Source organism: Ursus americanus, chromosome 17, assembly GCF_024610735.1.
Source record: "Ursus americanus isolate L20-20 chromosome 17, mUrsAme1.1.p, whole genome shotgun sequence".
In the NCBI taxonomy this organism is placed as follows: Eukaryota; Metazoa; Chordata; class Mammalia; order Carnivora; family Ursidae; genus Ursus; species Ursus americanus.
This window is the reverse complement of record NC_142143.1, coordinates 48,486,530-48,502,800: the sequence shown is the minus strand read 5'-3', so window position 1 is coordinate 48,502,800 and position 16,271 is coordinate 48,486,530. Positions and strand designations below refer to the sequence as shown.

The window sequence follows — 16,271 nt, the reverse complement described above, 5'->3', positions numbered from 1 at the left end:
ACAAGACTGACCCTGTGACGTCTCCTCTACTTTCTTGTTTTAGCAGGGATGAATGGCTCATGATATTGCTCGAGAGAGCTTTATTAAAGCCAGAACTAACTTCCCTTGGATTTTAGATATGGATAACGTTTATTCAGAGACCACTGAGAATGAGTTGGATTCCAATGGAAAGGTATAAAAGCTTGTTTTCACATAGCGCCCATTACTCTCAATGTTTGAAATAAGGCCCTAACCCCACAAGAAGGCAATTTGCAGTTCACTTCACTGAGCCATGGAGAAACAGGAAAAGCTGAGGAGAAAGTTCCTCCGAGAATCAGTCAGAAGGCTAGGCCTGTGTTTCTCAACACATTGAGATCACCTGGAGTTTTTTAATTCCCAGAGAAAGAAGATAAGCTCAAAAGGTTCTAAAAATGGAAAACTAAGGCAATTATTGGGATACAGCTGCTGCCTCAACTGTAAGATAGAAGAAAATATTAAATATTAAGTGATATTCACTAAACATATGAAATATTTTAACTTAATAACTTATATATTAAGTTATATTATCAATGTATAATTTAGTGATCATATTAAACATTATTTTTATGACTTATTAATATAATCACAACTATTAATTTAATAGCTATAAATATTAGATTTATTAGGTACATGTTTGATTTAACATGTATAAAAGGTATGGAATCAGATATCACCCAACCTTCAAAGAACACTCAACTCTTATATAAGAGTTCTAGAGATTAAAAAAAGGGAGTAGTTCCCCAATTCCTTTTGTGAAGCTAGCAAAACCTTGATGTTAAAATTCCACAAGGCACAAAAAATAAAAATAAAACTGATTGTCCTCATAGTGACAGAAGAATCTCTTAAATAAGACACAAAATTTGCCTCATGAAAATAATTAAAATTTTCTGTATGACAAAGGCCATGTAAACAAAATGTAAAGACACACAGTTGGAAGACCATGTAGAAGATATTACTCAAGAAAATATCAGTATATTATTTAGTATATGGAATGTACATCTTAAGAATTTATACTAATATAAATATTAGTATACAGAATGTAATCTTAAGAATCTATAAATTAATAGGAAAAGGGCCATCAAAAAAAAAAAAAGCAGGTAAATGAACTGAACAGGCAATTCACAGCGAAAAGAAACCCAATGGCAAATAGCCACACGGAAGGATTTTCCCCTTCCCTGTTAATTAGGAAAATGAAAATGAGACAAAAGCAACATAGCAGTCTATGTGAAGTTTTCTGGCAAAACTTAAGAAGTCTGACAACACACGTGTTCGAGCGTGAGTTATAGCACTGTCTGTGAGTTCATTGTTAGTGAATCAACAGCATATATTAAATAAGATGTCTTTAAAAGGACACACACATAAAACAAGGTTATGTGTTGACAGGTTGATAAAAACGTTGTGACCAGAGGTTCACGGGAACCTAATTCTGTATTTTCATATGCTCTTGGTATGTCTCTTCCATTGAAACCAAATTATGGGTGGGGTGGTCCATCCTCTTTTTACAGAATGGCTCTAACACTTCCAATTCAGAAAGTCGATTCTAAGATTCAAAGAAACTAAAATGATCAAGGGCCTTGGGGGAAATAGATATGTTGAGAGATTAAGAAGACTAGGCGTAAATTTTAGAAAAACTAAAGCAAACCAACTTCTCTGGTGAGTGATAAATCAAAAAAGCCTCATTTGGTTTTGGTTCTTTTCTCAGTGCACTACACTTTAACCTGAGCAGAGTCTTATCTTTATGTTCTGGTAAAATATAAGTAAGAGTCTTTCTAAATTTATCTAAACCATTCCATTATTTGCCCAGTGCTCTTACTTTTCTTATTCATTGCAGAATCCCATAGCTGTGAACAAGAAGATAAACATCCCCTGAAGCTTTCTCTTACTCTCATTGTACCTCTTTGGCCCTCCATACCCTACAGCTATGGTTCACCTGAACCAGAGAGGAATATAGGACCCTCTGCCTTAATGGGAAAGCTATAAATTACCATTCCTGCCATAGGACCGGGCCCCCTTGCTAGCACGGAGAAGGAGGTCGGCGAAAGGCCTGTCACACTGCATTGGAGTTAGAAAACACTTCCTTATCTTCTCTCAGAATAGAAAGTGCAGCTGTAATAAAAGGCCTTTACTTAGAAAAAGGCCATTAGCTAAATATATTACAACAATTTATTTGTGGGGTAACATTAGCTACCATATTCTGAACATTTACCGTATCCAAAATCACCTCATCTACGTCCAGGCTGTGGCGTTCTCCAGGGCCCCTTCCTGAGCTATGATATCAAAATGAATGGTAAAGAACATGCTTTAATGAGGGAAAGAGATAAATAACAAGTATTTAGAATTTATAAAATAGTATCCCCTTTGTATTTTCCAAAGTACAAAGGGCCAGGATTTGAACCTAGATACGGCTGACTGTAGAGCTTGCCCTCTTAGGCCTTATGAACTCTACCAGGCACCACTAGTCACGCACTTAAGAGCCATTCCCCATATTCTTCTTTGCTAATAATAGAATCTTGATTTTTCTCAGCTGTCAGGTGGCCATGTGCTTCAGAGGAATTTGTCCCCCTTCCAGGCCAGAGAAGAATCTTGATGTTAAATCAAATAGGGGAGTTCCATTCCTATTCTAGTAAACAATTGAGCAATGGGCATGTGACCCAGTCCTGTTGAATAAGACATGTGGCAAGTCTGATGGGAAGCCTTTTGAGATCTTTTTCTTTCTCTTAAAAAATAATGACACAAAAAGGTCATTAATTTTATTTATATTTTTAAAGTGTGGCTTGTTTGCTTTCACCTCTGTGATGTGATGTCCAGAACTTTAGTAGCCATCCTGGGACCCTGGAGTAAGTTACCCTAAAGGATACAACAATGTCCTGAGAATAGCAGAGTGGGAAAGAGAAAGAATCCAGAACCCTAACAAAATTGTTGACTTGATTTAAACCTGTACCTCCACATTTCCCTTCAAATAAGACAATAAGAACTTCTGGTTTACATATTTTGGATTGGATTTTCTTTTACTTGAGGTCCAAAACTACCTGACATTTGGCTTATGAAATAAGATTTGCTTGTAGATGGTTTGAACACCTAGAAATAAATTTTCTTGTAAGTCAAGAAATAGGGTTTCTGGCTTCATATAGGAAGTAGGAAATAGGAAAGAACATCACTCCATACTTACGACCAAAAAAAAAAAAAAAAGCTAGATAATTTACAAAATTGCTACTTTTCTTGAATCTATTACAGAGCTGTGGTCACAGGGCAAACAATTAACTTAAGAAATGCAAACAAAGATGCCTCCAAGGAGAGCACTTGCTCAGCTGCAGCAAAACACTAGATGCTATACAAGCTGGTAAAAAAAATTTTGGCTAAAATTGTTTTTTTTCAGCACGAAAATCTTTTTAATAACAAAGCAGGATCTGGGGTTAGTTTTTGTAGCCGAGGCTGGCCTTGCGGCATCTGGCCTGCTCCAACTTCCAGCCCTTGGATTGCACATAGGGTTTGGTGTGGCTGTGCGGGGTTCCTGGGGCTTTGCCAACATACCTGTATACCTTTCGGTCCTTCCATGGGCCAGCGAACAAGATGGTGCCACAGCCCTTGGGAGAGTCCGGGCCAACTGGTCAAAGATGAGCATCTTGCTCCGAGCTTTGAGGATGTGGCTACAGGCATGGCTGCTCACACGCAGCGCACACACCAGTTTGGGCACCTCCTACCACACACATCACTGGTTATAGTCCCCACAACCACCACTATTCTGTCTTTCTGGCCAGGCAGCTTCCTCTTCTGGTTCATCCAGGAGAGGGACAGAAGCAGCTGGTCAGTGTGACTCACAAACAACCTCTTCAACACAACTTGGTTAAAGGTGGAGTTAGTTCATTTGGCCAGAAACCTATACAGCTTGACTAACTGTCTCAGGAAGAAGATAGGAGGTAGAAGCCCCGGATCTTGGGCTTCTTGCGCCAAACCTTTTGGTCCTTGTTGTGGCAAATGTAGGTGACATGGTGGAAACTCCTATTCAGCCAGGTCCAGAAAACAAACAAACAAACAAAAACTGACTGAAATTGTTGATAAATCATAAAGGTCCAGTGGGAGAGTATAGGGTATAGAGTTTAAAGTGAAAGCATAGAACTGCTGAGAGCCACAGACTTAGAGAATTCACACCCATTTGCAGGCCCTTCTCACAGACCTCACTGAGTGTGCATGGGAAAACTAGAGACAGAATGAGTCTGGAGAAGCATCCTTGTGGTACAGCCTTGGAGAAGGAAAGAGCAGCCAGTGGGGTGAAGGCAAGATCTGCCCATATCCTTCTCTCCTATGTCTCCTACAGAATAAGAGCCTTATCCCACTGGAGGAAGGGCATTACATTCTGTTACCCTCAAGGTACAGGTGAAGACACATTGCAGGTGAGAAAAGGAACAGAAAAACCCCTGGGGAAGGGCAGGAATACATGTAGGCTCAGATCATTAGGGATTGCTAGGCCTTTAGTGTGTGGAATTGTCAGCCCAGACAGAAGGGCTGGATTTTGGTTATTTTCTTGCTTTGGTTACAATCACTATACTACAAGCTTTAGCTTCCAGCATTGCCTTGTGTTTAGGGTAGGGGGTGATTTGCCAGAAGGTCTTTCTCAATGTCTGCTTCACTCTAAGATTTAGGTCTTCCTTTTATGCCTTTGCCTCCAGAAGGACTCTCTCCATACTTTTGAAGACCACTGTTACTTGTTTCTAGAGTTTGCTAGCCTGGTGTTGGGAGTGGCATGGAGGTGTGTTTTGTTGTTCTGCTTCAATCCCAGTCTTAGATGGGTGCTCCATCCCTGCGCCTTAAAGGTGGGGCCTTCTCAATGATTCTTCTCATCCAGAAGTTGGCAATCCCTAATGATCTGAGCATTACTCTGATGCTGAAATCAAACAAAAATGGTATAAGAAAAGTACAAACCAATATCCATCTTGAACAAAGATGAAAAAAATCTCTAGCAAAAACTGAGCAAACTAGGAATAAAAGGGAACATCTAAAACCAACACAGGGCATCTATCAAAAATTAACACCTTATGTCTACTTAATGGTGAGAAACTAGATGTCCCTCCTCACACCCAAGACTGGAAACAAGTTAAAGATGTCCCTCAAACAGCTCCTTTTCAACATCATACTAGAATTCCTAGCCAATGCAATAAGGCAAGAAAAAGAAATAAGATGTATATAGATTGGAAAGGAATAAATAAACTAGTCAAGAATCATATAAACGGTCTGAAATTTTACCCTACTTGCAAATAAACAAGATACCTGCCCTGGTTTCACAGATGCTGGCAGAAGGCACAAGATTTCTGAGTCATAGAAAAGGATGTTATTACTTATAGCAATAGTAATCACCAGAATATCAGTATTTTCTTGTGCTGGTAACTCTAACTCCAATTCCCACAGGGAAGCATAAAGAGGGCCAGATAATATCACAAATGGTTAGGGAATCCAAATATTCTGTACTAGTTGTCACTAATTGTCAGAGACTGGGGTCAAGGGTAGAATTTGACTATAAAAAGGCACAGAAAATATTTTGGCGAGATGGAACTGTTCTATATTTTTAATTTGGTGGTAGTTATGTGACTATCATTTGACATCTAATAAAAATTTATACAAAAAAGAGTTAATTTTAGTGTATCTAAACTACATCACTTTTTTAATGAAAAAAGTATGGAGAGAAATACAGATAAAACTGTTATCTAAAAAAATATGGATCCTACTTCCAGAAGTTTTTCAATTATTTCACCTTAATGGCCATCATTTTCTACATTTGCTTCAATTTTGATTCTCCATTTTGGGTTTCACAATTATTTGATTTTTTAAAAATTTTTTTTTTTTTAAAGATTTTATTTATTTATTCGACAGAGATAGAGACAGCCAGCGAGAGAGGGAACACAAGCAGGGGGAGTGGGAGAGGAAGAAGCAGGCTCATAGCGGAGGAGCCTGATGTGGGGCTCGATCCCAGAACGCCGGGATCACGCCCTGAGCCGAAGGCAGATGCTTAACCGCTGTGCCACCCAGGCGCCCCTAAAAATTTTTTTAATGTTTTTTTAATATATTATTTTAGTCACCATACAGTACATCCCTGGTTTCCGATGTAAAGTTTGATGATTCATTAGTTGCGTATAACACCCAGTGTACCATGCAATATGTGCCCTCCTTACTACCCAACACCGGTCTATCCCATTCCCCCACCCCCCTCCCCTCTGAGGCCCTCAGTTTGTTTCTCATAGTCCATAGTCTCTCATGCTTCATTCCCCCTTCTGATTACCCCCCTTTCTTTATCCCTTTCTTCCCCTACCGATCTTCCTAGTTTTTATGTTCCGTAGATGAGAGAAATCACATGATAATTGTCTTTCTCTGCTTGACTTATTTCACTTAGCATTATCTCCTCCAGTGCCGTCCATGTTGCAGCAAATGTTGAGAATTCGTTCTTTCTGATAGCTGAGTAATATTCCATTGTATATATGGACCACAACTTCTTAATCCAGTCATCTGTTGAAAGGCATCTCGGCTCCTTCCACAATTTAGCTATTGTGGACAATGCTGCTATGAACATTGGGGTGCATATGGCCCTTCTCTTCACTACGTCTGTATCTTTGGGGTAAACACCCAGTAGTGCAATGGCTGGGTCATAGGGTAGCTCAATTTTTAACTTTTTAAGGGACCTCCACACTGTTTTCCAGAGTGGCTGTACCAACTTGCATTCCCACCAACAATGTAGGAGGGATCCCCTTTCTCCACATCCTCTCCAACAATTGTTGTTTCTTGCCTTGTCTATTTTTGCCATTCTTTTTTTTTTTAAGATTTTATTTATTTATTTGACAGAGATAGAGACAGCCAATGAGAGAGGGAACACAAGCAGGGGGAGTGGGAGAGGAAGAAGCAGGCTCATAGCAGAGGAGCCTGATGTGGGGCCCGATCCCAGAATGCCGGGATCACGCCCTGAGCCGAAGGCAGACGCTTAACCGCTGTGCCACCCAGGCACCCCTATTTTTGCCATTCTAACTGGCATAAGGTGGTATCTCAGTGTGGTTTTGATTTGAATTTCCCTGATGGCTAATGATTTTGAACATTTTTTCATGTGTCTGTTAGCCATTTACAATTATTTGATTTTTGTATATAAAGACTATTCTTGTGTTATGCCTACATAATTATTTTTAGATATAAATTAACAGAAATTTAGTTTAAAATGTTATTAATACACTACCTTGAATTCATGAGCATTTTCAATTAACAACTTTATAAGCACCGTTAAAGCTGTTCCCACAACTCCATGAAGAAGAGAGGAAAATGTATTCATGAGACACAGAAGTTAAACAACTTTCTCAGACTCAAGCTATATTGACCAGTTCAGATCAATCCAACTAAAGTCAAGTGTCTTGAGTCTTGTGTGCTACACTCCTATGGTTGGATTAACTGGATTTGGCTACTGTTCAAGATCAAAAATACATAACCCAAAACTGCCAGGCTAGGGGAGAAATCAGGAGTTGGAGCAAAACTACCAGGCCAGAGGTAGACATCCAAAGGTGAAGATCTGAGACAAAACAGACACAATCGATCGGAAGCAAGGAAGGCCAAAAGCTTTGGGAGTTCGACCAACCTTTTAAGCTATGGTTGCACAAACCAGAGGTAAAGGGGACACCCTGAGAAAATTCAACCCTTTAGACGCTCCAGCTGAAAATTCGTGGCGTCAGGAAGGCCAATTGCCAGGGGAAAGGAGAGAGTCTGAGGTTGAATAACCAGTTCAATGTGGGCAGTCTTGTAACCTTTCTGATCCAGGTTCACAGATCAACTCTGGCATCCTCAGTTCACCCAGTTCCACTGCAAGGGCCAGAAAACAACCAAATGGCTGATTTTGTGGAATAAAGAGCCAAGCCAGTTGACTAAATAGACAATGTCAGCAATTTGTCAGATGTTTTGGTGTTTTTTGGACAGAACCCTTTCATCATCACTTTGCTTAATGTTTCAAAATATGGTTTTATGTTTAAAAGGAAACACCGAGTAGCAGAAAGAGCATATATTTTGGAGTCAAGCAGACTTGAGTAAAAAATCATTGCTGTTTCTAAGTATGTGACTTCCCATGATTAAAAATCCCTGAATCTCAGTGTCCCTACATATAATGGGTAAACAATACCCATCCCATGGAATTCCTGTGAGAAATAAATAAAATGGAGTTTGTGAAGTACTTAACACATAGAAGGCATTCAGTGAACCGTAATAAAAATAACTGTCATTTTAAAAATTATTTCCTATTTAAATTGAAGCTTGCACATTTCATAAATAATCCAACTTTTTCATTCAAGAAATATTCACTGAGCACCTACCATAGGCCAAACAGTCTTCTAGGTACACAGAATTTGACAACAAGGAAAAACAAAATCTCTGTCCTCCTGGAACTGGCATTCTATTGGGAATTTGTATATTACATGCCACCCACATAGCAAGAGATGCTTCTTACACCAAGCCCAGAATAGAACTGCTTACCCCATTGAAGCTGGGCTGCCAAGGACCAAGGCCACTGAATTAGATCTATTGAGAGAATGGTTTGTAGATTTCCCAAACAACTTCTGCATCAAACATAATGTCCTGCTAAAGAAAAGGGTTCGGTTCTGCACAATGGGTATCTATTGAGAACAGAACTTAAATTTTGCAGACTCCCTCATACGGACACACCAGTAATACTGTTAGTATTTCAGAGTAATCTTACTACAGGAGTCACAGACCCGAATGTCAACTGAAGGCCACAGGTAAATGAGTCGGGAAGCCCAATGTCATGGTTAAAGAGTAGAAAATACTTTAAAATTAAACTGTCTCCCAAAAAAATGTGCAGCCACTACTATTTCCAGTTGTTGTTGCTGAAGAAAATGCTAATGTTGCCAGAACTGATTTTTCAATAGAAGCTGAAATCTGAATTTTAACATGAAATTAAGTGATCTTCCACATAAAATCAGTACTGATTCAGCATAGGAGACATCAGTTTGCAACTCCCGTAGAACTCTAGAAGACTCCATTTTTGAAAAGCAAAAGCATAAACAATCTTTAATCCTTTTTCACGTTTTATACTGAAAGATATTTTTAGAATTACAAAATGCCAAAGGGCAAAGATTTCTAATATTGTTTGTTTGTTTGATCCGAAACCACAACTGTTATCCAACATCTAAGAGTGTAGAGCTCAACCGGCGGATCCCCTCATTTGTGGAAAAGCTACAATTAGGTTGGAGTAACGATGGATTAGGGCAAACAGGAGGCTCTCACGCTGACGTGTTCTAGCTACTCTGGCCCTCGCAGTAAGGGGGACTTGTCTGTAGTTGCAGATCTTGTATTCTCTCGACATGGCTGCAGTGGAAAAGCACATCTGTGAAGTGTTTGCTGGCATGTCAAGAGTAACAGGACTCTTGAAGCCATTTCAAATGTCATGCCAATCCTTGTGCATAACATCTTTAAAAAGATTGTTGCTTTAGAGATCTTAATATTTAAAAAAAAGAAAAAACCCGAAATGCAATACTTTTAGCCACTTAAAAGTGGAGTTTTTTTCACTAAGCAAAGTTGAACTTTTTAAACTTCTTTTTACCAAACAAGCCTTTCTGGTGGTGAGCAAATAAATTAGCATGTGAGTCCTAAGTGCTCTTAAAATCGTTTTGCTATAGATCTGTCCACTGTTTATAATTCTTGAATAAATCTGAAAGTACAGAAAGCCATTCTCTAAAGGTTTATGAGCATTTTTCCATGAAGCAGAAGTCAAACAGAAGATCAAAGACATCTAACAAAATGCTTCAAGCTCGGGGTAGGGTGGGCTGAAGCCTGGCGAAAAGAAACCAACCTCTCCAGATAGATTAGAAGATATGTCTTGTTCTTTCAAAATAAAAGGAAACTAAAACATGATAGTCTAAGTGTATCAAACTGACATTTTTGAACAATGTCATTAAAAGTATCAGTCTTTGATATTTTACCCATAGTATCAAAGGCATTTTAAAAGAGGTTAGACAACTGTTTTACCAAGTGGCAAATATGAACAAAACCAGGTGAATTTCTTCTCTATTCCTACCAGCCATTCTTCTCTGGCTTCTCTGAGTCTTTCGGCAAAGACTTTTCCAGATTCACCAAGGATTAGTATACAGTCTTGAGTTATCTTGAGCAGTATAATGAATTCTATATCTTGGACACTAATTATTTGATGCTTCAGCTTTTGATATGGTACCAATTTACGTGCCTACAAACCATTCACTGTAAAAAAGAAAAATAAAACAAAAGAAATAAAATGAATATATTTGCTGGAAAGGCATGAATCTATCCAGTCATGATTAAACCCTCAATAAATCTGCTTCTAATCATCCACTGGTATTTAAATATATAGCAACTACTCTATTAAATTTAATTCTCCTTATTTAATGACAGTTATTCTAAATTTAATGACAGTTGTTTAAAATGTATATCCACAGATTATTAACAACATTTTAACAAGATTTTGAAACCAAGAAACGCAAGTATGAATCCATCAAATGTCAATAAATCAATTGCTATTTAATGTAGAATGCCTGAATTGTTAATTTGAAGCATACACCAGTGAGAATACTTTGAAAACACTTCAATGAAAAGTAATTTGCTGGGCTGTATGGCTGGGGGTGGGGGGAGGAGGGGCAGAGGAATCCATCTGTGAGCCGCTAGTACTATTTCAGCCTGAAATTAAGGATATATAACTTTAAAATATATTTACTTTGTATGAAAATATGCATTTGGTGAAACACATTAAATTTCTTGATTGGGAGTTGATTTTAACCAGAATACCATTTTAACATTATAAGTCAAGTGGTTTTAATATTTCTGTTGCCAATTAAATACGTGCTAAAAATATTACATACTATTTTATTCCGGGATTCACAACCAAGTCTATACAAAACATTCCTTTATATTGAATATAAGAAAAAACCTTTTTCAGGTTACAGTGACCACCAAGTCACCAACCCTCAGGCAAAACAAAGTCCTTAATCCAAATAATTCTGTTTCTGCCTGCTGGTGGAATTTGCTTGCTGTCAGGACTCTGGATGGCCATACTTTCCTGGTGAGCATGAGTGAGCCATACCATTCTTTCATGGCCTTGCCCTTCCAGCTATCCTCTTCCCCATCACTGGGGCATTTACTGGGATCAGAAGTGTAGACTGCAAGTTCGTGTGACGTAAGAATACTAACCTATAAAGCACATCAGTAGACACTTTGTAGCATATGCCGTTTATTAGAGTTTCCATTAAAAGTATTATGTTTCCATATTTTACAACCATAAAAGGGTAAATAATTTCAAAGGATTGCTTGATAGGAGACTTCTGTTTTAAATGGAACTTGGAAATATCTGGGAAATCACTAGAATAAATGTACTTAATAGACCCAATGCTGTGAAGTTCTTTTTAACTGTTTTCTTAAGCACATAAAAAGATACACCATTTCCTCCAACATTTTTTGAAATGGGTTTTGGTTTGGAGTTTTTCTCTGTAACATTTGACTTATAAATATTTCTTACAATGCTTCCTTTGTTCTTTCTTTCTTCCTTTCTTTCTTTCTCTTTCCTTTTTTTCTTTCTTGCTTTCTTTTTCTCTTTCTTCTACTACTGAGACTTCTTAACACCAACAGATTTTATCCCACTTCACGGCTCTACCCTATAGGATAAGTTCGAACTTCAAACCAGAAAGTAACATTACACGCCACTCAAGAAAACCTGCTCTACTACTTGATAAGTTGGCAAATGTATACTAAGTGCCCCTATTGAGATACTTCCTTTTTTAGAGGAAATAAATTCCATCCATGACACCAAGAAAATATTTCATCAATCTGGGCCGTATGGGAAGCCAATACGCCATTTATTGCATGGAAAAGATGAAATCAGGTTCATTTCGGAATAAAACTATTTTTAAAAAATATTGCTAATACCAACCATTTGAAGAAAATTAAGTAGTCCCACAAGCATTAACGTGTTATAATGTAGACGGAATCATCTACATCAGCTATGTCTAGGTTCCTATGCTCCAGGAAACTACATGAACTTCTGTCTGGTTTTGTCTGTGTAGACATAGCATTAGATAGAGCACTTGCTTTTTTACAGGATCGTTATTTAAAAGGTGAAGTGAGACATCTCTGAACACCAGCAACCCTAGCCATCAGAGACAAGCTGATGAGCAGATCATACCGACAGTGAAAATCATTTATCTAATTGTACAAATTAAAGGTCTCAAAAAGGTGGAGGTTAACTTTTTTAAACCCCAAATGGTAAACCCTCAGTAACAACCCTTGGAACTAAAAAAGAAGATGAGCATAACATGATCAGGTGAGTTCCCTAGACTTGGGGAAGAGGGTACGAGTCATTGAGAACAGCAACTACCAGATTTGCACGCATGCCACGCACTACACTCCATTCTTGGCTCACATCATATCCCTTCATTCTTACCACCTCTCCTCAGCTTCATTTTACAGATGAAGAAATTGAGTCCCAGAGAGACTGAGTAACTTGCCCTAGCTCACAGAGTTAGTAGTGTTGCTGCGTTTAACCCAAGTCTGGTTGAATCCCCTTGACTGCCATACCATTATCTCTGCCAAGCAGTATCTCCTTCTTCTGAGCGAGGTATGGCCAGAGGATGGAAGCCAGAGACAAACGCAGAGAGAAGCTTGATTCTTCGGAGGTGAGAATGCAGGGAAGTCAAGAAGGAAATCACCCAATGACTGTGTACAGAACCAAGGCCTCCTCCTGGCACCGTATATCTAGCTGGCAGGGGAGAATACATAGGAGATGCAGGGATGGCCTTTTGGATCTGAACACAGGATTTAATTTCTGTACTCTCTATCTAGTGGGAGATGAATAAAAGCTATGTCCTCGACCTGGTTCTGAGCCAGGCCTGCCTCTCTGCATGGTGGAAAGTGGGAGGATTCATCTAGCTGGAGTAGGCAAAGAAAGAGGAATAAAGGCAGAGAATGACAACCCAAGGCATTTCTTAAGGTGATCAAGGCCTTGTCCTTCCCATCAGAGTCATGCAGCCTCGTTGAAAGAGGACATGATCTGGGAGAAGCTGGGAAATGGAGAAGAGGAATTCAAGGCTATGAATCACCTTGCCTGCCAAGGAAGTGCAGTTCAGAAGCCAAAAGGAAAAACAGGGCTCCATTCCACAAAGCACTCAATCTCCTGAAAGCAACAGCATAAATAGAGTCATCTATGCCAATGAAGGTTTCTAAATGTTTAAACTAGCCGGTAACACCACACAGATGGAGAAACTAATGCTTGCGGAAGTTAATGATTTGTACCGTAGTCACACAGGGAGTTGGAGATAGAGCAGATGTGAACCCCCAATCTCTTGATTCCCAGATCTGCACATAAACCTTCAAAAATACAAAGCTTCGAGCCCTGAAATCTGCCCAGCCCTTTGTCTACTGTGTGGTCCCCTGTCAACCTCAACATTGCACTACGCAGAAGGGATTGTTTTCCCCTTACACAGTAAGTCTTGGTGATCTACGTAACTGGGTCTCCATGCTTTCTTTTTTTAGCCTTTCCTTCACTTGACAAATGTTTGTTGAGTGCTTACTATGCATCAGGCACTGTTCTAGATGCTGGGAATACGTGACGAACAAGACAAAGACCTTGTTCTCCCGGAGTGCAGATTGTAAGAGGGGCAGACAGACCATAAACAATGAACAATCAACTAAGAAAATATCAAAGAGTGTAAGGGCCATGTGGAAAATAAAACAGCTAAGACAGAAAGTGACTGCAGGGAACACGTTTGATTGAGTAGTCATGGAAGGCCTCTTAGAGGAGAAGGCTTTTGAGGTGAAAGCTATATGCCAAGAAAAGCCAGCCAAGTGAAGACTGGAGGAAAGCAGATTTTTCCAACCCAAACACACTCTTATAGACTTCCCCAGTTAAGGTTTCTTTAACCTGTTCTCTCTCTGTGTCTCTCTCCTCCTCCTCCCCTCTGAACAGAGGAAAGGTTAAGTGACGTTACAGTGAGAAGGCCATCATCTGCAAACCAGGAAGAGAGGTCTCACCAGAAACCAACCCTGGTGTCACCTTGATCTTGGACTTCTAGCCTCCAGAACGGTGAGAAAATCACTTCCTGCTGTTTCAGCCCCCAGCCTCTGTTTTTGTGTTGTGGAAGCCTAAATACACTGCTACCTGGCTATTCATCATCTGCCCACCTCATTTTCCTCTCTCACTCATCTCCTGCCGGCCTCCCTTTTCCCATTTCATCCCAGCCACGTGAGTATCCTCCTTGTTCCTTATGCTTGAAATGCTCCTCTCCAATTATCCACATGGCTTTCTCCCCCTCGTCCTGCAGGGTTTTACTCAAATGTCCCCTCCCAGTAAGATCTTCTCTGACTACCTCTATTTAAAGTTATAAAAATGTCCCCTCCCCATTGGTTCATTGCATTTCCTGGCTTTATTTTTCCTCAGAGACTTATCACTTGCCAATATAATTGATGACTGACGTATTTATGTTGGTGTATTTTCTATCTTCACATTGTTATGTAAGCTCCATGAGGTAGGGATGGTTAGCTGTTTTGTATTCTGCCAAACAGGGATAGAATGAGGTGTATGTAGGCATGAGGAAGAGGAGAGAGACAGAAAGAGACAGAGAGACCGGGGGTGGGGGAGAGAGAGAGAGAGAAAGACAGAGAGAGAGAGAGAAAGACAGAGGGAGAGAGAGAAAGACAGAGAGAAGGGGGCAGAGAGAGAGAGAGAAGACAGATCAAAATTGTGCCCATAGGGGAAGTTCTATTGAGTTTTTTCAAAAATTTTGTAGGGGGAGGGGCAGAGGAAGAGAGAGAATCTTAAGCAGGCTCCATACGTGGAGCCCGGCTCGGAGCTCGATCTCACCACCCTGAGATCATGACCTGAGACAAAATCAAGAGTTGGGACACTTAACCAACTGAGCCACCCAGGCACCCCTCTATTGAGTTCGTGGACCAAGTTCTCTAGATGTTGACTTGTAAATGTTAATAAAGTAAAATAACAAAAAATAATTTTAAAAGTTCAAAATGCAATGGAAAGCACTACTTACTACATAGCACCTGGCAGAGAGCCTGTTACAAAATAGATCTTCAATCATTACTTTTTGAACTGAATATAGTCATTGTTACCAAGACCATCATCTCCATAATCTTGTGACCCCCAATGACTACTGTCTGATTATGGAAAAGTTTTTCATCATTTGAAAACATATGAGCTTACAGTGGCTAGAACAATGCCTGACTTTTGGTGGACACTCAGCAAATATTTGTGGAATTAATTGAATGAATTTTAACACAGTAGAGCATCTAAAACTCATCTGTGTAGCCCATTATAAAGTGTCTTACAATTCCTTTTGGTAACTGAGCTTTCTTTATTCTGCTTGGCTCCAAGCATAGTGTTCAATTCAGTTCACATGCCAAAGACACTATGTTTTTATCTTTGGGACTAAGAAAACTCAGAGTTGCTTCCTTGGTAGGATGGGAAAACGTTGCCACAAAATGTAATAACAGCATTTCACAGTATGCCTTTCACAAGTTGTACAAGACACAGAAAGTATGTCTACCAAATCTTTGTTCTAAAACTTAACTTTTAAAGTGAACTATTTTTTTGAGATTTTTTTATTTTTAATTTCATTTTATCTTTTGGCTTTTCTTTTTTCCACCAGCTTTACTCAGTGAACTTTTTAAAAAAATTTTGATTTCAGTACAGTTAACATAGAGTGTTATATTAGTTTCTGGTGTACCGTGTAATGATTCAGCAATTCTGTACAATACTCAGGGCTCATCATGATAAGTGTCCTCTTGATCTGCTTTACCTAATTCACCCATTCCCTCACCTTCCTCCCCTCCAGTAGCTATCACTTTCTTCTCTGTAGTTAAGAGCCTATTTTTTGGTTTGCCTCTTTTTTTCTTTGTTCATTTGTTTTGTTTCTTACATTCCACATATGAGTGAAATTATATGGTATTTGTCTTTCTCTGACTGACTTATTTCACTTAGTATAATATTCCCTAGCTCCATCTCTAGCTCCATGTTGTTGCAAATGACAAGACTTCATTCTTTTTTATGGCTGAGTAATCTTCCATTGTGTGTGTGTGTGTGTGTGTGTGTGTGTGTGTGTGTGTGTGTGTGTGTGTATCTCACATCTTCTTTATCCATTCATCTATTGATGGACACTTGGGCTGCTTCCATAATTTGGTTATTGTAAATAATCTGCAATAAACATAAGGGTGCGTATGTTTTTTTCAAATTAGTGTTTTCATATTCTTTG

General features: G+C 39.2%; 1 long non-coding RNA gene and 1 pseudogene across 2 annotated transcripts in view; both read right to left on the bottom strand.

Annotated features, from left to right (window-relative positions):
* The window catches only part of LOC123787297 (uncharacterized), a 56,959-nt gene that overhangs the window by 15,564 nt on the left and 25,124 nt on the right, over positions 1–16,271 (bottom strand). Inside the window, exon 4 of one of the 2 annotated variants that reach the window (XR_006778140.2) lies at positions 10,006–10,245. The exons of the other annotated variant lie outside the window; for it this stretch is intronic. This is a non-coding gene — a long non-coding RNA (uncharacterized LOC123787297). Of the gene's footprint in view, positions 1–10,005; positions 10,246–16,271 lie in introns of those variants that run through there. 2 annotated transcript variants of the gene reach the window in all.
* On the bottom strand, positions 3,432–9,355 carry LOC123787101 (large ribosomal subunit protein eL18 pseudogene; annotated as a pseudogene).